The sequence below is a fragment of the Lynx rufus genome, unplaced genomic scaffold (assembly GCF_022079265.1).
Source record: "Lynx rufus isolate CCGP_SWC_20201006 ecotype Redwood Valley unplaced genomic scaffold, mLynRuf1.p SCAF_6, whole genome shotgun sequence".
NCBI lineage: Eukaryota > Metazoa > Chordata > Mammalia > Carnivora > Felidae > Lynx > Lynx rufus.
The window spans coordinates 49,098,615-49,125,208 of NW_025814878.1; the positions used below are offsets into that span (position 1 = coordinate 49,098,615).

General features: G+C 42.6%; 1 protein-coding gene across 1 annotated transcript in view; it reads right to left on the reverse strand.

Annotated features, from left to right (window-relative positions):
* The window catches only part of SOBP (sine oculis binding protein homolog), a 143,922-nt gene that overhangs the window by 54,284 nt on the left and 63,044 nt on the right, over positions 1-26,594 (reverse strand). The window lies entirely within an intron of this gene.

Consider the following 26,594-nt stretch of genomic DNA (forward strand, 5'->3'; position numbering starts at 1 on the left):
TCTCTCGCACAGAGGACTCCCACCTGGCATCAGGCTCCCTGCTCTGGAGACACCCCAGGCACGCGGAAACATCAGTTTCTGGACCCAGGCATCTGCTCAATTCACGTTAGTACTAATTTTTGCGTCAGACTCCTTGGCCCTCCCTTTCATTAGCTTGTCATCAAAGATTGACTATGGGATTCCTGAAGTGGTGCTCTTTTACTTTGTTCTTTTAACAAAATGTATTTAAATTCCCATTTAGCAAGCAGGCCAAGGGAGAAGCTGTTTCCCCAGTGACGTTCCTCCTAATTCTCCATCCTCCATACCTGCCAGGCTCCTCTGACAGCTCCCACATCTCTGATGGATGAGATGGACTTATTTGCTGCAGCTATTTTTTCACTCCATGCAAACCTTTATATATATCATAAATTTTTAATATCCAATTTGGAGTCTTCAAAGAATAACGGTAACAAATATGCAACATGAAGATAATGGGAATCAAATCATGTTTATGGCCTCTAGGAGCATCTCCTTAAACGATGTCAGGTCAGAACCACTCAGAGCTGTGAGCGCGTGAGGCTACCGGGCTGATCTCGTGCCTGATTAATGGCTGCCCTTACTCAGGGGCCCTAATGGATTGCATGACAGTTACGGCAACAGATTCCACATCAGCCTGAAATACAGCTACCACACCAGCTAAAATATATCATGCTCATCCCAGCACATTACAGCTGTGTCCAGAAAAATCAGAGCAGTTGCTAAGTGGTTCTGAAAATCCCTGTTTTTGCTTCTCATTTAAAAAATCTGTTCTTCCTATATTGGACAGGACTGCTGGATTTATCTTGCACTGCTTTTTGTCAGGTCACCTGAGTGTCTTTGGTAAGAACTGTCTTACCAAAGTGGTCCGCAGGTAAGGCCCAGCAGCTGGGGCATGCAGCCCCCTCTTCTGTTCTCTGCTAAAGTCACACCACCATCACATCCCAAGCAGCTTCTGATTATCGCAGGACCCTCAATCCATGGGGGATTATCCAGGCTCCTTGATGGCTCCCCTCCTCCCACCTCTTGCCTCCACCCACCAATTGCCTTTTGGCTTTTTCACTCACTATTCATTTGTATTTATTACCCAGGGTCATGTGAGGGGAAACAAAAGGCAGGCAATTCCACCATGTTACCCGTTGGCACCTATGAAATACTTAAATAATTGGCCTAATCTAGGCATTTCAGGTGGTCCTTTTATTCCTTTCCTCTGAAATCACTAGGCAGAAGGGGCTGGACTCCAGTCTTTATATACAGACCTCAGGATGGGCCTAAGGAATTAGAGAAAATGTGAAACAGGCAAGGCTGGAAAGGGACCCCAGGACCCCATCTGTAAGAGTAGGAAAGAATCCAGACGTAATGGAGGAGATTTACTATCCACAGGAAGTCTCCCTCGAAATAACCTGGGCTCAGATGGGAATAGGAAACACACTAGAACCAGATGAAGGTACTGCTCTGGATATTATCAAAGATTAATAGTAACAGCTAACATCCCTACAGCTGTTATGAACGCACCAGACATCATTCTAAGTGCTTTATATTTAACACACAAACACACCTATATACCAGAGCAAAACAAAAACTTATGATTAGGTACTATTATTACCTCCTTTTTATATACAAGAAAACAGGAGCACAGAGAGATGATGTTGTTCATACAAAGTCGCACAGCTAACAAGTCGTGGAACCAGAATTCAGACTCAGGCAATCTGCCTCCACAGCCCTCACTCTATACTTGATGATCTGCTAGCTCTCTGCTAGTGGTTTAAAACAAAATCAGTGTTGGGGCACCTGGCTGGCTCAGTCGGTTAAGCGTCCCACTTTGGCTCAGGTCATGATCTCATATGAGTTCAAGCCCCACACTGGGGTCTCTATTGTCAGCACAGAGCCCGCTTCAGATCCTCTGTCCCCCTTTCTCTGCACCCCCCCCAAAACAAATAAACATTTAAAAACTTTTTAATTAAAAAAAATCAGTGTGAAATCACTTGAAAACACTGATGTCATTAAGCTAAAAATATATGTTATTAATTCATTAAGGGAGGTTTTCATAATTCTCTGGTTTTCTTAGGTTTTCAATTCTAAGATTGAATACACCAAAGAAATGAGGAAAAGAGGGTACTTAAGGACAAACATAACTGAAGGTGGTGGTGGGGTGGTCTGCAAAGAGCCTAGGAAAAAGAGGCGAGAGCAAACGTGAGTCAGTAAGTCTCTGGCACAGGCTGAGGGAGATGCTACTTCAAAATTTATAAAATTAATCCTTAAAACAAACCAACCTCTTTGGCCTGATTCTTATTAAATAACCTTTGGATCATTGATTATGACACCTAAGCCCATCAATTCCAGAAGGACATGTCCTACAGAGCTCACTCAACTATTCAGATCCTTTAGCAATTTCCTTCGTGAATTTCTAAAAGCATTATCAATATTATCATATTATTTTTTATTAGTCCCATAAATGGTTCTGCACGGACTATAAAGGACATTGTGTGTCTTATGTCATTCAGTCCTGGCACTCCAGTATATAAATGCAGATTGTGGCTTTGGTTAACATGAATCAGCTCATCAAAGCAGTGGATGAACTGTGGACGAATTTGTGGATGAACTGGCAAAATGAAGTCCCTGGACTTGTCTAGCCAAGGAACAGGCCGAGATTGTGGTGATTCTTCAAGAGTTGGGGTGTGGGGAGCCAAAGGCCAGTTCACTAGCCTCTGTTCAATACCACAACACCCTCTACGACTAGGAAAAATTGAGACAGAGCAACAGTAATGTAGCCCCCATCAGGCTGATGGCTAATTCGCTCAGTGGGTAAGAAGATGATGCAAGAGGCTCAGGGGCACTTCCTGAGATAGTTAGCTTGCCCTGTTGTCCCTGTCACAGAACATACCCTTCATCATGACCTGCCACATCACATGCATAAAGGTCTTAGCAAAGGGGAGATGGACACCAGAAACATGTGAGAGAATGTGGATGAATCAGTGTGCATCGCTCACTGCTTTTGGAAGAAATAACTCAAAGGGCATACCCGGGTGATGATGGTCATGGATAGCTATGAATCACAAATTGAAACACTTGTGTCCTTGAACTAGTTTCTCATTCTGAGGTCAAGGACTATGATTTCTAAATTAGCAGCAATACTTGTCAAAGACCATGGTATCACAATTTTATCTGTAATAAAGGTTCAGTGCTCAAACCAACCTTACCAGCAACCACAGAAATGCCATAATCAGGATCCAGATACTACAGGACTGTTAACATCTTCTCTGCATGGTTCATATGGGCCTCAGCCTACCTCATTCCCTTGGTGCCCACCAACCTGCAAAGTAGGCCTATAGATGCCCCCTAGAGGTCTGCACCGGTTCCCTACCAGCTCCAGCTTTGAGGCTACTTCTATACCACGCTCAGCTCTCAACCCTCACTCTTGGCTCTAGACCTGCCTTGGAAGCTTTGATCTGTGCACTCGGCCTGGCTGGAGCTGTCTCCACAGAGGCTGCCTTGAACTAGCCATTCTGGTCCTCCACCTTGGATAGCTACAGAAAAGTATCCCATCCTGGTCACTGCCCTGACCCGGGACAATTTTACAGTCAGCGTCCTATAATGGTGCCCAAAATATAACGTGTCTTAAAGATAAGGTTTCCTTAGTAAGAAACAGAAGTGCGAATTATGCAATGGTTTTAAAGATCTAAAGTTGGCCTGACATAAAGAAGAAAGACCAAGAGTAGGAGTAAAATCCTGGCTGTTACTGTGCCCTGTCCACACAAATGCTCTGACCAACATGGAGTGATGCTGTGGCTTGTACCAGTGGTGGCAGGCAAAGGAGAAAGACAGCGTGACACGTCTATTCACTGTGCCTCCTGGGTCTTTCCAAGTGTGAAGTTGGGATGTGATTCTGAACAGGATGGTCCTCCTCCTGACTGCTTCAATTATGAGCCACGTACCACTTGAACTGCTAACAGAGGCGCCATCAGACTTAGAGCAACAAAGTCAAAATTACCTTGTTTCCAAACCCAGGACTGATCAGCCTCTCTGAGGAGGCAAATGTAAAGATGGCAGCAAAGGAGCTTCTGATCAAATGGCCCTCTCCGGAGTCTTAATTTTAAATCCCTGCCGTTCTGCAAATGATAAATGGAAGTAATAAAAAGCGGGACTGTGACATGTTTAAAGAGGGGGCAATCTTTCAAGCAGAATTCGACTTGTGTTGAGGGAAGGGCCTGTTAAAGCCACCAGCTGAGTACCAGATTAAGGTCCATGCTTAGATGATGATGTCAGTTAACACTTGTTCCTCTGTCACCCCTTTTTGAAAGTATTATTGTTTTTGTTGTTACATTTCCAGGAGTTACATTTTAGAATCAAAGCCTAAGTGACAAAAGACAAAAAGTGTCCTTGGTTTCCACATCCTCTCTCTGTGTAGTATAGTTGAGAACAAGAAGGTATAGTTTTCTCCTGCACAGCGAGCAGCCCTGCCCCTCCTGTTTGTCCCATTCCTCTTACCTGACCTTTCTGGTTACCGAAATTCCCAAACTATTTCAGATCCTCCATACTCTGGTATCTCAGTTGCCCAGTGGGATTCTAGATATAAGATAACTGGGGAGCCACATCGGAATAAGGCTCCCAGACTGCAGACTGGACCCCACTGGAGAGAATATCACTGCTTCCAAAGACGTCCAATTCAATGACTGCTTCACAGAGATGTCACCCCAAAAAAAAAATTCATTATAGAAGTCACTTTGACAGTGGCATTAAGATTAAAGTTTGTTCTCTGCCAGACACCATGCTAAACAATTGTAGACTTTGGCTCATTACTCCCCAAACCGTTGTAAGGTCTGTATGACCGTTACTACCCTCATTTTTCCAATAAGGAATCTGAAGTGTAGAGAAGTTCAGTGACTTTTCCAAAGCAAACGAGCTAACAAAGGCAAAGCTGGGGTCCAAATGCAGGTGTTGTGACACCATGCCCAGGCTCTTGATCCCCATGCAACACTGGCTCTTCCACTGCAGCTCAGTCAGCAGAGGATGTTGGCTGACAATGAGCAACAGAAACTGTAGATATTACTAGAAGGCAGAGAAGTCAAGGTTCAAATGTCCCTGCGGGTCCTTGCAGGAGAGAGGAAAACTTTGCCCTCTGATCTCCCCTCTTTATGGTGAAGCACCAATGACCATTGCAGTGGTCAATGGAGCCAGCACCTCCCTGAAGGTCAAGGCCTGGGTGTCAGTCTACTAGGCCAAAGGCAACACAGGCAACAAGAACACAGCCAAAGGTTGAGCAGATCCAAACCCTAAGCCCACCAGGATGGAGGGCAATGACCTTTCCAAGTATTCTGCACTTGAGGTATGGGGCAAAAAAAGAGGGAAGGATGGAAGGAGAGGGAGGGTGGGGAGTTGGTGTGGAAATGGGAGTTTGCCCGGGGAGTCCTATAGGTCAGCAGGAGAAGCTCCGCACAGAGATTGGGGGGGGGGAGGACACACCCCTTAAGTTGACAGACTTCCCATTGGGGGCCTGCTTGTTTTGAAATCCCTCTTATATTTCATTTGCAAATCTACATGATTAAGATGATGGGATTCCAAGGTGAGAGTGGGAGCCTGAATCTTTTCTTGGGTGTCAACATAGACTGAGCCATGTTTTCAAGGACAAAAGATTCTAAATTCATAAAACTTTCCTTGTGGTTCTTACCTAATCATAGAACAGAAAACTGTCAAATGGTTTGATGTGGAAAATAGTAAAAGGGGAATAGGAATGATCATTTGATATAACTTATAATATTAGCCTTCTCTTGTTACTAAAACATGCAATGTTTTACTACATGCAATCAAGTATCCTAGTGTGTGAAATAAAGAAATTTCACTCTTATCTTTGCCTTAAGGAATGACAGACCTTTGCCTTTGAATGACAAAAATGATTTGTCTAATTCTATAAATTACAGGTTGTACCATCTGCCTTTATACAAAACCATTCTACGTGGCATTGTGACCCCATAGAAAACAGACCGCAATGACAAGGACACATATATAACTTTTTTTAAGGTCCCATTCATTCATTCACTCCTTCCTCATTTATTGAGCATCTACCAACGTGTCCAGCAGTTGTAGACAACTGAATAACTAACCATCTAAAATGAATGGTATTCGGAGCATCTGGGTGGCTCAGTTGGTTGAGCATCCAACTTCAGCACAGATCATGATTTCATGGTTCATGGGATTGAGTCCCATGTCCACGCTCTGTGCTGACAGCTTGGAGCCTGGAGCCTGCTTCGGATTCTGTGTCTCCCACTCTCTCTGCCCTCCCCCCACTCACGCTCTGTCTCTCTCTCTCTCTCTCAAAAATATAAACATTAAAAAAATAAATAAATAGGGGCGCCTGGGTGGCTCAGTCGGTTAAGCGGCCAACTTCGGCTCAGGTCATGATCTCACCCCGTGAGTTCAAGCCCCGCATCGGGCTCTGTGCTGACAGCTCAGAGCCTGAAGCCTGCTTCGGATTATGTGTCTCCCTCTCTCTCTGCCCCTTCCCTGCTCGCGTTCTGTCTTTCTCTCTCCCTGTCTCTCTCTCTCTCTCAAAAATAAACATTAAAAAAAAATTAAAAATAAATAAATAATAAAATAAAATGAATGATATTCAGCCCACATGTCCAACACATTTTAATTTTTTAAGTTCAACGATAGTAAAGCAAAGGATCCCTTGCCAAGGTCTAACCATTCACAATTTGGAGTGTCAAGTATCATACATTTATATCCTATTTAAAATTTAGATTTTAAAATAATTATAATTTTTAAAGTAAATAAAAGTCAACCACAAAAGGCAAGAAGTAGAAAATATTCGCATAAGCAAACAAGAATTAGGATGAAATAAAAAAACAGAAAAAGTGAGAGCAAATTCTCAAAGGCCAAGCACTCCGTGTGCCATTTAGCTGAGGAGGTTAGTACAGAAATGGGTGAGGAGGGCCATTTGGTGCCAATACTGAGCTGAGTTTGATTTCTGGCACCAGCAATAAAACAGGGGACATAACATCCAGCTCAGAAATTCAATGCAAGGATTAAATGAAACAATTCATCGCAGGTCCCACACAATGCATGGAACAGAGTAAGTACTCAATATAGGACAGTTATTTAAATTTCACAGACCCACTTTCTTTTCTGAAGAGAAAAACTCAGCTGGCAGGAAGGCAACAGGGACTCACTCTCTCCTATCATTAAAGTCTTGATTAAGTTGTGCACAACTATACAGCATGCTCGGCAGCCAAAGACCGATGTCAGTCAGAAGACACTGGTGAAGAGTTGAGAGCTTTTTAGAAATGCATAAGCACTAATCAGGATCTTAACCCTCTACACATCGATATCAATGACCACTTCTACGTCTCTTTCACCATCTGACTACTCATTCCACTCCCTGCAAATAAAGCATGGTTGTGTTTTCTTTTTTTATCCCTTCATCTCCTCTTGGGTTTTGCAAGCAATATCTCCATCAAGCAACTTTCTACATGGGCTGAGCAGCTCCCATCCAGGTGAGCAGCCGGAAATTCACGGAGGCTACCACGTGTTGAATTCCGCGGCCCTCACCACACCTCTGTCAACTCAACCAAGGTCTTACTGTTGGTCTCTTCCTTACCATTCATATCCTCTCCCTTTATTCCTTATTTCCAGCTGCTAACTTCACCCTGTATCAACTTTGTTTCTAACTCAGTAACAGAGGACACCTGCATCATCTGCTGATTTTAAATGCTCCGCAGAGGTCAGGCACCCATACACTGTGACCCACACACTCTTTCCAAGCTGAACGGCCTCACCAATGACAGAGGATCAAATTACAGGGGAGAATTTCTCAACAATCCAATGTGTGGTTCACCATTTTCACAAAATGTGTAAATGAGAGGATATAGTTTTCTTATTCAAAAGGCAAAGAAGGCTTATTCTTTCCTTTAAATGTTTCATCATTTATTAGGTCCTTATTCATTTAAGAATTCAGTACAAAACTGTTGCCTTTGAGTTTTGTCTTGTTTTTAATGTGTTCATCCTCATCTTTTGACACATCATCTCTTCTTCACACTCTTTAGACAGGACCCTGAATCACCTGGCAGTCTCTCCTCCATAAGTGAGACTCCTCTCTCCTAGCCACCTGTGCAATCGGAAGGAGCTTTCTTTTATTTTACAGATTTACTTCATCTTGAAGTAAAATGTCATTTCGTTTCTATTTCTCCCCACCCCTTGCCCTGCCACAGGAAGCTGCTGTACAGGTACCATATAATGTTTATGCTCATTTGTTTCTTTGTATTACATCCTGCCCTCCTGTGCTCCAGAATCGGATGTCTACAAAGATATAATCAAAATGAAATTGTATTAGTTTAGATCAACATCTGTGGCAGCAATTCCTTAAATGATACAAACAAGGCAGTAGCTATAATGTCTGTCTTGTTTCAAGGTAAAAATGAAAAATGACATCTTTGATGGAGAAGACTCCACAGAGACCCGGGGAGAAACGCGGCCTCTTCCCCTGCTCACAGACAGCTCTCTTTCCCGTCATATGGCTGACAGGTGTGTAATCATGTTCCTTAGTCACAGTTTGTGTTAAAATAACCAATTACCAAATGAATGAGAATTGAGCTCTAGTGTGACTGTCGCCACTGTTGCAGACTGATGATGCACATCCAAAGCACAGCTTTAAAGAGAGGCTCTGATGGGCTCCTCCCCAAAGATACTCTCCAAGGCTAGAAGCCTCTCCCACTGTACAATGACTCTGCTCAAATACAGGACATTTCTCCTCTGACCCCTGCCCTAAGGAATGAAGCGTCCAACAGGGCCACCATGGATGATCAGTCCAATTTCCTTGGCAACTCAAGGTCCCTACCATTTCCTGCCCTTGATCTTTCCATAACACATCACCCTCGCCTCCCATCTAACACCTGCTGGTAGAGCGGTCTCCCTGCCCACCCAGATTTCCGCCTGGCCAAGGCAGTACCTGCCATCAACCTGTTCTTCCCTCTGTGATGTATATCACCTTCCACCTGACCCCACAGTGACAAAAGACAATGCTGAAACCCAAGAGCCCTGACATTCCAAGTGTATCCTCACCGGGCAAGGAATTCCCCAGATCTACTCCCCAAGAAAGGTAGAGTAACATGCAGGTAGCCTGCAGAGCCACATGTTGTTCACTGTTGTGGGTATAGTCAAGAGAAGCAAATGCTTTAGCATTGATGAAAAAATGTAAGCACAAAAATCACACTTTCTATTGGCCCAAAGGTTGTCAACAGGCTGGGGGAGAAAGCCCACAAATAACTCAAATGAAGTCAATGTAGAAAATTGAGATAATGACTTATTTACAACAGGTTGATTATAACAGTGCAATTATTACACTGTAGGTGACCTTCACTACTTACCCCTCCCACCTGTCAGACATGCCCTGTTGTGGGCCCATGGGTGGAGGAGCCCTACTTCCCAGACTGGTGGCTGAAGAAAAAGCTGAAGAATAGATGAAAAAAAGTTCCCGCCCTGTAGCTTTGCTTCCCATCTGTGAAGCAGGGTTAGTACTTCGTACCCACACTCGGTCACATAGGAGATGGGTTGTAAGCACCATGCAACACCAATGGTATAACTCAAGAAAAGATTTTTGAGTTGCATGTCCACTGAGATCTTTTGATCAGCAATACTATACGCTTTCAAGCAAACATGAAATTTTCAATAAAGCCAAAGGAGGTGCTGATTCAAATTTTAAGTGGCAAATATCAAAGTAAAAAAGTTAACCTAAAAATCTTTGTATTGCTTTATTTAGACTAACGGATCCAAGGAGATTCAAGACGGCTTCAAAGAAATGAGTAAAAAGTACCATTCTTTTATATCTCTCACTCCTATTTTTTTCTCATCACAAAAGATGTTCCAGTGGAACCAGACCAATGTTACTTTCCTGTAAAAAGGCTTGGTAAGCTATGCTTTGCATGATATGAAAGGTAACAAACATTTAAGAGGAAGGAAAAAACATCAGCTGGTTTTCTCCTTCTGTGTTCTTCTGTAACTTCTTTTTACCTCAGTCTTGTTACCCTCATTAGCATAAGTGCTAATTACCACCTCCCCCCTCCTCTCCTACTGGAAGGGCAACTGGGACCCCACATTGGCTTCAACAATGGCTGACATCCCAGGTCAAGGCTGGGGGAGAAGAATGAGATTGGGGCTGTGTAAAGGTAAGTGGGACATGGTGTGACAGATAAGCTAAAAAAGGGACAAAAATGCAGGCGGCTGCTGAAATCAAGGGTCTCCTTCCAAGGAGGGGGCGAGACCCGGTGCTGCGTTGCATATGATGTTCTCTCCTCCACTTATTCATGTGCTCCTGGCAATTTTGGCTGTGGCACCTTGAGTGAAAAGCACACTATTTTGCACATATGGTGGAAAGAGTCTTGTGCATCAGCTGAATGCATACTGTACTACATACACATTCTGTTTTATCTCCGGGCCCAGCCGTGCTGCAAACGCTTGCAAATTGGGAAGCCTTCTGTGCAGTAAAAATACGGACAGGAGAAGCTAGACTGTGACTTATAAGATGCGACACTAGCCAAAAAAGCCAAAGTAACTAAAAGTGAAGGCGTGTGCTTCACGCTCATTGCAACAAAGGCGGCGGCAGCTCTTCAAGGTGGAGACCCCCCCGCCGGGGCTGGTTCGTTTCCCCTCATCCTGTGGTTTCAGACCCAGGGAATAGGCTTCCCTTCCACACACATGATGCCCTCTGGAAACCTCTGCCCGTACCCAATGCTGTTTCATTTTGTGGAAAGTTTGAAATGTATATGGAAACAATTTCAGTGAAATTTCTCATGTACCTCGGTAGGAAATAGTGACGAAATGGCTATTTTTGTCCTCCATTTTCTCCTGACGTCTTCCACCTACCACCCTGCAATGGCACGCTGCTGCCCTCAGCGAGTCCCTGGCATCAGTTTCACTTCCTAAGTGTTTCTCAAAGCAAAATCTGACACTGCTCCGGATTCACAACTCCCGGTATATTGGGGATACAAAAGGGGCAAAGTGGTGGACTGTTCTGACCTTCCTTCTTTCCCACTCTTCCTTTACCTGGAGCCCAAATAAAGTAAGAATGATTTTTGTAAATCACTCTTTTCAAAGGAGCTAAGGAGATTGATAGAAAAAACCCTTTCTCGATTCAAAGGACAGATCTTCCTTTCTTTTTCAATTAGCCTCGTATATGAGTAGGAAGACGGTGCGAGAGCGTAAAGATGTCTCTAACAAATGATAACAATTCTTATAGGGGTCAGTGCATTAAGGCTCCTATCACTCCTTCTCAGGCTGCTGAGAATGGGTAAGTTCTTATCTCAAAAATGAAGAAAGCAAGACATAACCAGGTATCCAACAGAATGCACAGAACTATAACATGGGATTCTTGGGAGCATACGGACTGTTTAAAGTATATAAGGGAAAGAGCAGAGAGCACCCAGAGTAATGCCCCATATTGTCCCATTGTCTGGTTGTAAAGGAGCACCAGGCTTACTAATGTGTGTGTAGCTCCCTCCCTAATCCTGTGTGTAGAATTTGTGATTTCGTTTCCATGTTATTTAGAATCATCCTCTCACAAATGTTAGGAGTGACGGAAGTTAACCCCAAACTGGTGGGGAGCTTTGACTTGCCTGAGGCATGCTTTGGCTCATTTCTGTCAGTTGTTCATTTTCAATATGGTTTTAGTTTGTTGAGTTGCTAGAAACAATAAAATACATATTTAAAAGATTGTGTCTTATAAGAACTCCTCCACGGGCAACTTTACCACACTTTCCACTGTTCAGTACTTTGTTCAGCTTTTTTCTTTGTTAGTTGAGTTTGTGGCTGCTTTTTAAAAATTAGTTGAGGGGCGCCTGGGTGGCGCAGTCGGTTAAGCGTCCGACTTCAGCCAGGTCACGATCTCGCGGTCCGTGAGTTCGAGCCCCGTGTCAGGCTCTAGGCTGATGGCTCAGAGCCTGGAGCCTGTTTCCGATTCTGTGTCTCCCTCTCTCTCTGCCCCTCCCCTGTTCATGCTCTGTCTCTCTCTGTCCCAAAAATAAATAAACGTTGAAAAAAAAAATTAAAAAAAAAATTAGTTGAAATATACAGAAAACATAATAAAGTCAATAATTGGAAATAACTCCTGCCATTGGACTCTGTTAACACTACTAGATGATAATTATTGCTGATATACCCAAAATTCTCAATGGAGACTTCCAAGAAATATATATAAGGGATGGGAAAGAAACATTACATACATGGATAAAGCCACAGGTTCTTAAAATGGACCTTTTAACAAAGTTTTAAGAGAACCACCCAGTTGAGTTTAAATATTGTTCCTCCTTCCACACAGCCACGTTACAGCCAGAAGAAATGGAGCTGGGGGAATTCTCTGGGCTACTCTCAGAACCTCTTTTCTAGTTCTCCCTTTAAAAAAAACAAAACACAACAATAAAAAATGATTTATTTGCAACACATCCCAGGCCCCATCACTTCAATACAGCATAGGAGTAGAAAAGAGTCACACAGCAAGTATCATTTAGCCCAAGGGAGCGATCCATGCCTGCAAAGGCAGCAAGCCCATCCCCCACCTCCCCAAACTGAACACACAAACAGGCCAGCCCAGAATGAAGTCAGCCAGGCCTCAGTACATCCCACCCTCCCCATAGCTCTTCAAGCTTCCTAACTGCAGCCACGGGCAGCCCGAACCAGGCCACCTCCTAGCCTCTTGCCTAGCAGGGTACATATTTAAACAAGAATCAGCCACTCTTCTTCTCCCTTTAACGTGTGTATGTCCCATCTTCGGAGCCAGGAAGAAAACTCCTGGAGAGAAAGGACCAGATCTTATGTGTTTCTTACGTGTTTCTTTCCCATAATCCCCAAAGTCGATGTGCTGTGAGATGAAGTCCAACGAGTTCAGAACACGAGAAGTCCCTCTAGGAAGAGCATTTGTTAATGACTGAATATGCTATGTACTAAAATGCAATCCAATCCCAGAATTTGGCTAGTAAAATATGTAGGTATTTTGAGGATATAAAATCAAATAATAGTACTTGAAATACTAAAGAATATAGACTTTGAGGAGGTGATTTCTTGGTGGAGTAAGAACATGGTGGAGAAAGTGATTGCTCACTCGAGGGTGAGCTGTGATGCTGAAGGTGTGTCTTCATCCCAGGAGACCAGGCACGTGAGGGAGGTTTGAGAAGCATCTTCTTGGGCTGGAGTGGTCAGGGGGAGAGGGGATTTTAGGTGAGTGCTAGAAGGAGGTTTTCAATAGAAGTCTCAATTATCTTCCAGGACCTGTCCAACTTTCAATTTCACACTCGAGGGACAGGGGTGAAGAGGAAGAAAGTGCATCCTGGATTTTGGATCAGGAGCACAAGCCTGGTTATGTATTACTAAGCCCTAAACTTCTACCCTCGTCCCCATGTGCTCCCTGCCATTTCTTATCTACTTCTGGTTGTGGTCATTTTCTCCCCTTTGTTCCTTATTATATTAATAGGAAATGAATGAAAGACTCTTGATACCCTTGATGCCTAGCACAGTGCTTGACACAAGGGAATGCTCCATAAATGTGGGGCTGTGGACCTGAGATAGCAATTGAGTGTTTGCCTACCACATCCCCTTCTAAGGGACTGTGTACCACGTTTTGTACCATGTGACCAGCCATAGCTGACTGGACCAAGGATATGCACTTGACCCAAGACCAACCACTAGATAAGGTGTCCGGCAACCCATGATATGGCCTGCTGCAAAAAGATGAACTGATTCAATCAGATTTCCTCTCTCAGGAACGAGAACTGGCATATACCAAGAGACGGCAACATGTAGTGACGGGAGCTGAATTGAAAGGTCACAATATTGGGAGGAGCTGGAGAGGCCATGATGAAGTTAGACATGCTGAATGGCGAGGACCAGGAACTATGGGGAGGACAGAAAGGAAAACATGGAGCAGCCAGCCAGGGAAAATCAGAGATACCATGACAGAGGAGATGGAGAGAAGCCAAGCCCAAAGCTGCCTCAGTTCTCGCTGCTTTCTGGTTCCAAATCCTGCCCCCTTTCCTGAAGAGCCTGGCTAAAATAGACAGTAACATCTTCTGTCTTCAATTTAACTCCATTCTCTTCCCTTTCACAAGTCCAGATGCTTGTTTTTCTTTCTCTCCCACGGTGGAGAGGGGAAGCGGCTACTGCAGATGAAAGGAGCCTCTAAGGGCGAACAAACATGAGGATTTTGAAACCCATCAAGCATCTCGGCACAGACCTCCACCGCCTGCTGGGTCTGAAGGATGGGGCACTGCGTTAAATCTTAGAAAGGGAAGGCGTGAGTGAGAATGGCCCTTGTTTTGTTGTGCAGGAGAAGACAGCAGTGTTAACAAGCAGAACCAGTGGTGTGCGATTTCCTTCATCACCTGAAACCACCATTAAAGGTGTGGATTAGACAATGCTTTCTGTTTGGTGAATCCTGGAGTCTGAGTGGATTCTGTTTTTTATGGCAAATCAGCCACGGCCTTTTGCTCTTCGGGGCATTTGTCATTTCTAATTTCTGAGAGTGGCAGATGTCAGCTCCCTTAGCAAGGAACAATTTTTTAAAATCTGTTTGTACACATCAGCTGACACAAACTGAGCTGAAACCCACTGGGGGAAAGTACAAGATTATGCTTGAAGCAACTAGGAAACAAGGCTTCCACTGCCCTCCCTGCACAGTGGGGGTGGGACAGGCCAGGGTGCCTTCTCACCCCTATTTCCTTTATTTCCATTCCACATATCCCAGCCTACAGTTCTGGAAGGTGCAGAGACTGGTCGATTAACCTGAATACTCAAAATAAGTTCACTTTTAGGCTCGCTTTTATTTTCCATTCTCTGGCTTAGAGATTAGGTGTATATTCCACAATTTAACAGAATCTCATTTTTACTTTCTGTTTTTGTGGGGGTTCTTTTAGTTAAGATTATTTACTCATTCCACTTATCTCCAGATACCCCCAGTTACAGTCAAAGTCCAAGAAACTGCTAAGGATTGGGGACTTACTCCCTGAACTCTGTCTCTGGTCCTGGGGCTCCACTCACCTCATCCCATACTTATTAGTTCCATCTCAGCCCAGGGGCCCTGGGAACCTGGACTAGGCTCAAGTCACCTCCTACCAAGATAACCATATGGAAACTGAGTCAGTTTTAGGCCCCTCTTTTCCTCCCCCTAGCCACACATATGCACGTGCACACACACACACACACACACACACACACACACACACACACATGCAACCACACAATCTGAGTCAGACCCTTTGCACCTGCCTGTACTGGATACAGAACCCAGCATGAGAAGGGTGTGCAGGTGGTTCAGGGGGAGACAGAACTCTCCACCATGGTAGAGACTGAGACAACCTGGCCTCATTCAGACTGAACCTGTACAGTCTACAGCAGATTGAGATAGGGAGGAGCTCAATGGGTCCTAACAGACACACTGGAACCCATGGACAGCTGGGTCCTACTTCTGATGGTCTATGTCACCTCCTTTGCTTCATCAACTATTACTGAGTCCTGAGGAGACTTCTCAGGGTCTCTTGACTCTGCAAATGATGAGGGACTTCATTCCTTCATCACAGCTGGAGTTGAAATACCACAGACTGGCCGAGCCATATCATCCAAACCAAAGAAAATACATGGACAGTCTCAAAATCTGTGTTGCAGTCACCCAAGCTTCAGTTTTCAATCGCCATCTCTCCTTTCTCTCTTGCCCTCTTTATTTTGATCTGCTGCCCTTTCAGGCAGTGATCTTGTTTTCTTTAGCAGACCAAAGGCAGTTTGTTTCTGAGTTAAATGTCACTTCAATATTTCCCCAAGTGAGATGTTTGAACCAGTTTGTGAGTTTCCTAAGCAACAGAGAAATGCTGGAAAAATATTTGGTATCTCAGGTCTGAAAGTTGCCTTAAACTTTGGCTCCCCGAGCAAATGAAACAGATAGAATGAATACTCCAGCCTCACTAAAGTTTCAAGTTGAAAAATAAAGTATTGGCCTGAAAGCACAGAGCTTTCAAAGTGGGCCTCCCAAAGCCATGCCACTCAGATTTGTGCTCCCAAACAATTACAATACTGAAATATTCTAGTGACAGTAAGAGAAACCATCACGGCACAAATCCAGGATCATGGAACCATGGTCAACAACTAATGTGTGAGGAGGAAGTAAGCTTCCCTAGCCAAACACAGAATTCTGCAGGAAAATTCCTGTGGGAACCCAGATTATGCCCTGAAGGCTGAGATTTGATTAACCTTCTTGTAGCATGTGTAACGACAAATGTTATTGGTCATAAAATTATCCAGCCCTTATTAAAACACAGCTGCAGCTCTGGGCTCAGTGACCTCCTGGGGGAGAGATTTCCATAAGATAGTGATAGACTTTATGGAAGGAGAGCGCCTTCCTAGCGTTGAAACTACAGGAGAGTGTTTTATACTTTAATGAGGAGTTCTTGAGAGAGACCAGGCTCCTTAGTATTAAAAGCTTTAAGAAATAGAAGGACCAGATTACATTCAGTCTGCTACTTGGTGGGCAGCCAGCCTACAGCTCACAATATGGATCCCTCTTCCTTTACAGAATACGTGCAGAGTCGCATCCACACAGACATACCTATCTTGCATCCAACTGGGGATGTTTTTGTCTTATATAATCATAGCATCTCAGAATCTGAAGGAAATTTAGGGACTCTCTGGACCAACTACCCATCCAGCTCTATCACTAAGTAGAACTGTATGAAAATGGGAACCTATCTTGGAAAGTGTTCCGGAGGGGGGTCTGCAACTCTACGGGATGTTATCAAGGGCCACAGCCAATACCAGAGCCAATGGAATGTATTCCTCCCAAGGGCTAGTGCTAGTCAGTTCTCCATCTCAAGGGTGGGGGCTTCCTTGTGCTTTCCTGAACATCCACGTTCATGGGAAGTGCAGCTATGAGGCTCTATCCCCATACAAGCCAAATACCATTGTGGGAAGGGGATCCTCTGCTTTTCTGAGCACATTGGTGAATCCCTGAGCAATGTCCTTTTGTCTAGAACAAGTTTTAAAATAGCTAAAGACAAAATAAGAACAATGAAAATGCTTTTCTGTAGTTTGTTCCTCACTATTTATATCCTACTTTCTTTGCCTTCACATGAGCTACTAAACTCATTTTTATTAATAGTGGTTCCTTTGTGAAATTTAAATCTGCTCCTAGGAATCCTTCCACAAATACAGAGTATTTCCCCAGTTTAATTTTTCCTAACTTGATCATTTATCTGCTGAAAAAATCAAAACTTGAAGGATTGCAGAATTGTCTCTTTAATTTCTTTTCTCAGTGATAAAAGTTTCCCAATGATATAATTTTTCCTCAAATGATGTAAAGCTTTCCTTGTGAAATTATTTTGGGCCATCAAATTCCTACAACCGATGGTTCTTATTTTTCTATCTCTTACATATCATGCATCCATTAACATTTTATCACTTTGAAAATTTTTATTATGCATTTTAAAAACAGATGCAAAAATAAAGATAATAGAACAGAGAATCTCCTAATTCCTATCACTCTGCTTCCACAATTCTCAAATATTACCCCCCTTACTTCATCCATCCATCCCTTCTTTTCATGCATTCCTTGGAAGAGTAATTCCGAGTCATTTCATCTCTATATATGTCTGAATACATTTCAATCTACCGATTTTTACATATTAATAGTATTTTCTTTTCTTTTTTTGAGACTCTCCAGACTCTCCATGTAAACCATCTCAGAATGCTGCAGGGTGTTTCTCAGCATCTCGACCCACCACATCCACTGTCTCTACTTTGTAGAGGCCGGCGGGGGCGGGGGGGGGGGCAGGGGAAGGTTGGCCTCACAAATAAGAACACTCTATCATGAAGTACAAAATTCTGGCCATGAGTTTAAAGTCTCTTTTATCATGCCAAATTGGCATATAAAAACTATTTGGAAAAGACAAGTGAATGTGCACAAATATATCACTCGGTAACCATAAGATAAAATATACTGCTGCCCATATTCTCATCAAGACATCATGGCACCATGTACCAAATGACCTACCAATGTCTAAAGACAATCTTTCTTTAAAATCTTCCTTTATTAACCTCTAAAAGGTTTCCTTTTAATATACCATCATTAAGTGAAATTCAGTATTTAAGAACCAGGGAGCCATTAAGAAGCAAGCGTGTGATGATTTAGTAATATTTTAGTTCAAAGAATACATGATTTTAATGATCTCTTTTGAACACCACAGAATCCCAGACACTGGAAAGAAATAGAAATGTATGACACACCATTCAAGGGATCTATTTCTCTCTGTTGTTCTTACTTCTTTTTAAACTATCAAGCTGTAATAATTATTCAGTCTAAGCAGCCCCCGGTAAATGAAACAGCCCTTAGACAGCTGTCAAGGCTCAGTCTTCCGGAAGCTTTGATTTTAATGAAACTCATTAAGGAAAGAAATTAACAGAAAATATCATAATTTGTCTTGTTTCAGAAAACTAAACAGAAACAAAGGGCTTCCTAACCTGACAAGGAATCTGACCAGCCAAGCTCCTTTATTATATTCAGAGCTCCCCACCAGGAAGCTCTGCACATGCACAGGACTAGGTTAGAAAGAGTGTGTCTTCCCAGAGGAATAGCCCAGCCCAGCTCAGCGACTTGTCTCAGCTCCATGGAGAAGGCCTTCTCAGCCAGGGCAGGGGTTTTTAGAGCCATAGTATGAATGCACAGACTATTCAAGGAAATTAAAGGCTATGGAAAATGTAATTATCATTAAAGGGCTACAGCTGGAGAAATTGTCCACACATTTGGCTGAAAACATTAAATCTAACTTCTCTCCAGACAATGATGAAATTTCCTTCCTTCCTTCCTCCCTTCCTTCCTTTTTTCTTTCCTTCCATCCTTAACTTAAATCCTATGAAATATATGCTCCTTAGTTTTCATTCCACAATGTCTTCCAGCTTAAATTAAACCGGAATGTTTCAAAGAAGGGAAGAAACTTTCCACTAAAAATCCATCCGCTAGCTAGGACACTCTCAAGGAAGACACTGACGATGCCCACAGTTTTTACGCTGGTAGGTTTGACACAGCCCTGATTTAGATATGTTTGGATTGCACATAGATCTAATTGGCATCTCACCCTGATAGGTCAGGTAACCCCAGAGACAGACCCTTCCAGATAGAAGGCATCAGAAGTGTTTAGGAAACTGAGAGCAAGTGTATAATTGACAGTGGTCTCACTGCTGCCAGCATACATTTTTGAGTTCCTCAGGAAAAAGCCTGCAAAGGCGGTTGGGCTTCTCTGGGGATGTAGGTTGTGTCATTGGGAGACAAGATAAGGAGCAAGACAGAGCAGGGACTGTGTACACAGCACTACTGGGCCCTGGGCCATGTGAAGCCACCTTCAGCCTGATGCAGGGATAGTCAAAAGCACAGTCTGGTGGAGAAAGAGACCCGAGTCTGTTCACTCATGGGTCATCTGACCTGGGTAAGTTCTTAACTCCTCTGAGTTAATATCACTCTGAGTCTCAGTTGCCTCCCATGTAAAATGGGAACAAAATACCTTTTTCATCAGGTTGTTATGAGGATTACATGTCTGATACAGTGAGAACTTCAAAATTAGGAGGAACTATGAGCATCCACGAGTGCATGGAAAGGGTGGTAACATGATAATCCTTGGGCGTCACAAAGGCTCTGGGGAAAGGGGGGTTCCTAGAAGAAGAGGAACCGGGGAGGAGCCAGGGTTTGGGTAGAGGTGAGACACTGGAGGGGGAGCAGGAGAGTTCCTGCACTTGGCTGACCTCTCCTCCTGGTGTTGCACTGTCCTATAGACAGGTCCCCAGGAAAACTTTCAAGTCCTTCCCAGGCTAGCCCCATCCTTACCATAGGGCTCTACACAGGAGACCCAGGAGAGAGCTGCATAAAGCTTACTGAAACATTGCTCGGAATGGGAAAGGTTAGATAAGACTACTGAAATCCTCTTTTAAAAAAAAAAATGTGTATTTTTAGAGAGAGAGAGAGAGAGCGAGAGCATGCATGTGCACACACACGAGTGGGAAAAGGGCAGAGAGAGAGAGGCAGAGAGAGAATCCCAAGCAGGCTCTGTGCTGATGGCACAGAGCCCTACAGGGGACTCTAATAGTAAGATCATGACCTGAGCCAAAATCAAGAGTCGGACGCTTAGCCAACTGAGCCACCCAAGCACCCCATAAAATCCTCTTTTTAAAAATACGATTGGTAAGATGAAGGCAGGAAGCTGCTAAGAAAGTAGGAACCACCCGACAGACGAGGGGGGGGGGGGGAAGGAAAAGGTTCTTCTAAGGCACATAGTATTATTTCAACTGTTGAAAAGTAATTTTGGACTAGTTATTTTCTACCTTTTTCTGGGCTGCATTTGATATACACTGGGGTATCAGACTAGCCCCCTAATCACTGCCCCCTCACTAAGGTTATAAGTCAGCTCTGTGCAATGCATTGAACCCTGTTCTTTTTCAAAGAAGAAAGAAATCGACATGTGTAATGCAAACTAGTGAGTGACCATGACTGACATTTCTACTTTAGATTACAAATATGTGTTGCTGCAAGGTACAAACTACCTGTGGATAGTAATAAGGGAAAGTAAGCAGAGTTATGTGTCACCCAAACTTCATACAAGTCTACATTCTCTCACACAATACAAACTAAGAAGTTTCATAGGGAGATACCACTGAATGGCTGAGAATAAGATAATTATTCCTACCACTACAAACCTGAGAAGGCAGATTAGTTCATCTGCAAAGGTTTTATACGGCCCAACGACTCAGGGACAAAGCCATGTGGTGGGTGATCAGGAGATTAAGGACCCCCTGACTCTGGGTCCATTTACCCCAGACAGGATTACGCATACATTGCAGTTCTCAATCTTTTTACAATATCTCCTCTTGTTCTTGTTTCATGCCTGTTTTTATTGTTTTCTTAGTTAACATAAATGTCATCTGAATGTTTTCATCTCTAATCCATTTGGATTCTTTGTGCTAAAGGATTTGCATATTGAAAGAAGAAAAAAAATACGACTATCAACGCACATCCCCTTTATTTTTGCAGCTTCCACATTCTCTGTAATGGTTCCCAGGTTTAAAAAATGCACCCAACACTTGATAGTAAAAATGAGGTTATCTACTAGCCTACACACTAGCTCTTTTAACATGTAATTAATATAATTTGGTAAACAAATTAACATTCCTTCCAATGTTCCTTAATTCAAAAAGTCAGGCCTGGTTTATTGAGTTCATCATTTAGTTCAGACCCAGTTCATTCATTTGTTCAATGAATATTTATCAAGAATTTTTAATATAGCTGACATGGTTTTAAACATTGGGGATATGCCAGTAAACAAGACAGACATAATCGCTATCTTCATGGGGTTTATTATAATGGAAAGTACAGACGATACACAAACATCTATAAAAAATGTATGATATCCAGTAGTATTACATGCTATGAAGAGAACAGCAGTTGTAAGAAGTTAAAGAATGATGGGAGCTACTAATCTAAGTAGGTATTTGTTGAATAAAATAAAGCACTCAATTTTTAATATCGCTGGGGTGACTTAAATGTTTTCTAATCTTCCAAGCGTGATATGAATTAGTATGTTGGGACAAACACGTAGCTATGATATTCTGCAGTTTTACGTATTAATTCAATTTTATTTATTAATTTATTTGTACTCTGTCTCGTTCCTGAAAGGATTTATGGTAGAGCTGCTATACAGCTGCACAAACTGTCCTGCCCCTTTGCTATTAAAGAACTAGATCTTTATGAAAATAAAGACACAAAGTCATTTCCAAAGTATTTCATTTTCTCTCAATCTCAAGTTGATTTCCTTGACAATTTAAGTGTGTCAGTAAGTACTCAGAACCAAGATTTTCCAGGAAGATCAAATGAAAAGGCTAAAAAATCAATACAGGCAGCAACCACTTCTTATAATCACAATTTTCATAGAAACTTAACTTGGCAATTTTTTTTTCACAATGTGTCAGTCTCAGAAGCATGTGAGAGGATTGATCCTGTCTGTAGCTAGCATCCTAACTCTAAAATGTTCCAACTTTGCATTCTAGAGGGATATACAACTAAGCGTCAATATGACATAAAGTCATGGCAGAATTTATGAAAATGATTCATAAATCATGCAGTCATCTTTTGCTGACCCTCCCTGGTAGGATGGAGGAAGTCGAAATGACACAAGACAAAGAATAACCAAAAATTGCACTGGAAAGTACACAACTCGTACCGCGCTCCATAACCAATCTCAGCCCTTCAAAGTTCTGGGCAGTCAGACTTTAGAATGATGACGATGACAGGCAACCCTCTGCATTGCCATTAAAACTCAGTTCATGAATAATTAGGCATAGGCTACACAAAATGTGAGCAAATAAAATGAAATCTCTTGCAAATCCACTACTTGGCACTCTGTCCATCTGTTGAAACATTTTATAACTTTCCAAAAGTTTGACTTATTTTGACCAAGCCTGATGTACAACCAAAAGATACGATAGACACTTGGATTTGTGGTTCATTTTGTTACTCTCAAAAGAGTAGCCATTCACAGTTTTTAAACAGCTATATTTCTATAATTTTTAATAGAGAAAAATTGTATAAGGAGATAGCAAAAACAGACTTCTGCTTGCAAAAGCAAGCCTATAGTTCACAAAAGCACAAATATTTATTCAATAGACAGTTATTAATTTTTGTTCAAGGATTTAAAAGTTGAATATATATTTTTTACTTTTCAAATCTACCAAGGGTATTCAGTTAATTACTCATGCCAAGAAAGTTTGTCATGTTTTCATTCTTCTGTTGATTTAAAGGAAAAAACCTCTAAAATGTGAAATATATTTTCTATACCTTAATTTTAGCTCTGCTTTGCATTTATTCCATGTTTATCTTAGCCAAAAACAACCCCTATACCAATAACAAAATGAGTGTACCAAGTACACATGAAATATATGTACACTAAATAAAAGTATTGGTAAAGTCAGAGAGATTCCGTCAAAGGCTGGAGGTGTGTGAGTGCCTTCTAAGTTGTAAAATGTGACACAAATGTATATTCTTCTTATTTTTGCTACTGATGACACTGTTATCAATTAATTTCCTTTGAGGTTCATTACATAATCCGTTAGGCCACAGCCTTTTAAATTACCACATGGCTCTCTCTGATCAGTCACCTGATTTTCAGAATTGCCAGTTGGACACATGTGTTCCGGGGTCTGACTAGACTCTGACTTCACCCAGGAAGAAAGAAAGTTCCAACTAGCCCAATGCCTACAGTCGCTGAAAGATCTGTCCCAGCTGATTTTAGGTACATGCTACCTCCTATTCAGGTATAACCATGATTCACCGGCTCACAGTCAAGGTTTGTAGATGAGATTATGCCACTTGCTTTGCGAGGCACAAATTAATGCAGTCGAACGGTAAAACTAATTCATGCCATTTTGTCAAGCCACGTCACAAAGAAAGAACATGAGAAACCACTCCATTACCTCCTTTGATATCTCCAAACTGCGTGTGGTCATTTACTTGCAGGTGCAATGGATCCAAATGGTCTCCAGAAAGTGTCTGAGGTGATGGAAGTCATGCCACCGTGAGCACTATGAGATTGCAGGCAAGCTGGTTTGTGTGCGTGTGTTCATAGAAGAAGTATGGCACTGGTGTAATAGAAAACCTCTAACTACATGGAGATTGGAGGAAGGCCATTATTAGGTCACTCAGCATATCAAGGACAAAACACTGATTTACTGAGTTAGCTTCAGAGTGTGCATTTCAGCCTTTTACAAATGACAAGCCAGTCAAAGGGATCATTAGACGCTACCCCTGACTCGGGACCATCTCAGAACACAGGCTGCCTGTGCCCCACTATAACACCTTTATTACTTTAACAAGCAAAACGATGGTCTGGCTTCCGTGACTTGCCACAAAATTCTCAGGTCAAGTGTAAATGCGTATTACAGAGCACCCTCTGGCATGTATTGTTAAAGCCCTCATTAAAAAACCTCCAAGTCTTCAACTGTGCAACTGGAAATGTTTCCAAATCCTCTTATCCCCAACATAACAAATCCCATTGTTTATTAAATCTGATGTTTTGTAAATTTGATACTGCCTGGCTTATAGGGAAGGAATATCTTCCCAAACAACCCAAGAGAGTTCTTATGGAGAGACAAGCAAATCAGGAGAACCCCCTTCCTTGGTAAGAAGACAGTTCTAGGACTGGGAGACACAACAGCAAGCTAACCAATTACGGTTCTGTCTGGGTCATGCGCTATCTGTAGCAAAAAGAGGCAAGATGGCAGATGCCCTGGGTTATTTTAATTAATTTAATCATGTGACTAATTGGTCTCTGCTGGGTTTCTGTGGTAACTGCTTCCTAAGTGCTGATGGGCAATTGTGTTAAATGTAGCTTGGAATCCGCACGTAGGGCGCAGTGCCTTTGGAGAGCTGGAGAGCAGAGCAGCGCAGCTGTGCTCACGAGGAAGGTGCCCTGCTGGGCCTCTGATTGTCTGACGGCGGAGGCTTACAGCTGCAGCGTCCTCTGGAAACAGGCACTGCCTCCCTTTTCTAAAAGCCACAGCTTACCTACCTACATGGGCGAGAACTCACTGTGGACACAGGAAAATGATCTGTGATCAAAGAATACTCAGGTTTGGCAAGGATTTGGGACTTAGGCGGAGAAGGGTATCTGTAATAAAGGGACAGTGAAATAGGGAAGAGGAGAGAAGGAAAATTAAGGCTACTCTTCTGTGAATAATACGCAGCCCCAGAAGCTATCATGTGTTATTCATAGCTGTCCAAATGATACTAATAAGCCATCCTTTTAAATGCCTTGTGGGGTTTATATTTTTTTTCCTTCATTCTCTTACAATGCCATCTCCTCCTTGTCACCGAGAAGGTGCGTGGGAGAATGGGTGGGTGGATGGCCAGTTTTAGAGCACAGTCTACTTCAGACAGATGGAAGGAAAATGACTTCCAAATTTTCTCATGAAGTGGGATATGTTTGTATTTGTGCAATGCATTCTAGCACCTGTGCAGAGAAAAAAATGTAATCACAGATTTCCCTCAGAAGGGGATTTAAAAAAAAAAAAAAGGAAAACCATTAACTGCAGCACAAAGATGCTCCTGTACTTGATCAAACCTTTCCATCTGCAGTCCCAGGCAGACTCTCAGAACAATAGTTTCTTCCCACCCCACCCCTGAAGAACGGTCAATGCTGGGACTAGTCTAGAAACTCAAGAGAAACTGCTTTCTGAGATCATTCCTGTGTCTATTGGAATGGTGGCATGAGTGATATTTTTTTTTCCTAGAGCAGGAGTGGGAGGCAGGAGCAGGGTAGTGTTGCTTTTCCTTGACAAATGGCACAGTGACCCAAAGAAGCTATTCTGTGTCCTGTGTGTTCCAGACTTCTGCAAAGGGGCAGCTCCAGTACACTCCAGCCCTGCTTTCCCCTGCAGACGTGAAGCAACATCTTAGGAAATTAAGCTAAATTGGCTTCATCTAAAAATTTCACATTAGAGATGAGCATTCAACGGGCTGACAGTTTAAATTCTTTTAAGAGGTGGCAAGGAGTTCTGTTAAGTATTACAATGCATCCGACAGGACATCCAGGCAGCAAGCATTATTTAATCCAACATCTTGCTAAGACCGGGAGCTTCCCCACATCTGTTATGTCTCTGTAATGCAAATGGAAGAATCTGTCCATAACATCACCAGTTTTGTGACTTTAATGACATCCATTTTGAGAAGTATCTGTCTGTTCTCAGTATTGGACAAATTACTGAAAAATTGTGTCATTTGATTCTCAAGGTCTATATCCTGGAAGAAGCATCATTTCTGGCACTGAGGCAGAACTGTTCTCTCTCCTAATACTGCAAAGTTTATTACTGCATGCTGACTCTAAAAGCCTGTCTGGGGATATCAAGCAGTACCGGTCAAACCCCAGTCTTCCTGTACTGTCCCTTATGCTGACAGATTTACGGCTCACCTCCACCTGTTCCAAACCTCCATTCCAGGCTGCACAGGTCAGAAAACTATCCATCCTGTATCTCTGGTTTAAGGGAAGAACTCTAGTTTTCAGAACAATAGATGAGGAGCTGAGTTCGCCCATATCCAATCGCTCTTAGGATTCTAAACCTGAATTCAAGAGGTCAATGAATGAATTTCAGAAAGTCCATGAACCCATGAAATAATCTGTAAAATTCTCTGTGTATGTTTATTTCCTAGAGAAAAGGTCCACTCTGAACTTTTCTTCAGATTATCCAAGAAGACCATGATTCAAACTAGAGGTTAAGAATCCCTGCCCCAGTTTTCTCTGCCGGTTTGTGCCCTACTCTCCTCCCACCTGTCTCTAATCTAGCTGTATCAAATTATTTAAATAGGAAAGCCTTAGCTATCATTTCTTTTTCAGCCTACTTTATTTTTTTTTTCAGCCTACTTTAAAACAGATTCAACCACCTATCAATAGATGAATGGATAAAGAAGATATTCCACACAATGGAATATTACTCAGCCATAAAAATGAAATTTTAGGGGTGCCTGGGTGGCTCAGTTGGTTAAGCGTCCTACTTCGACTCAGGTCACGATCTCACAATTCACA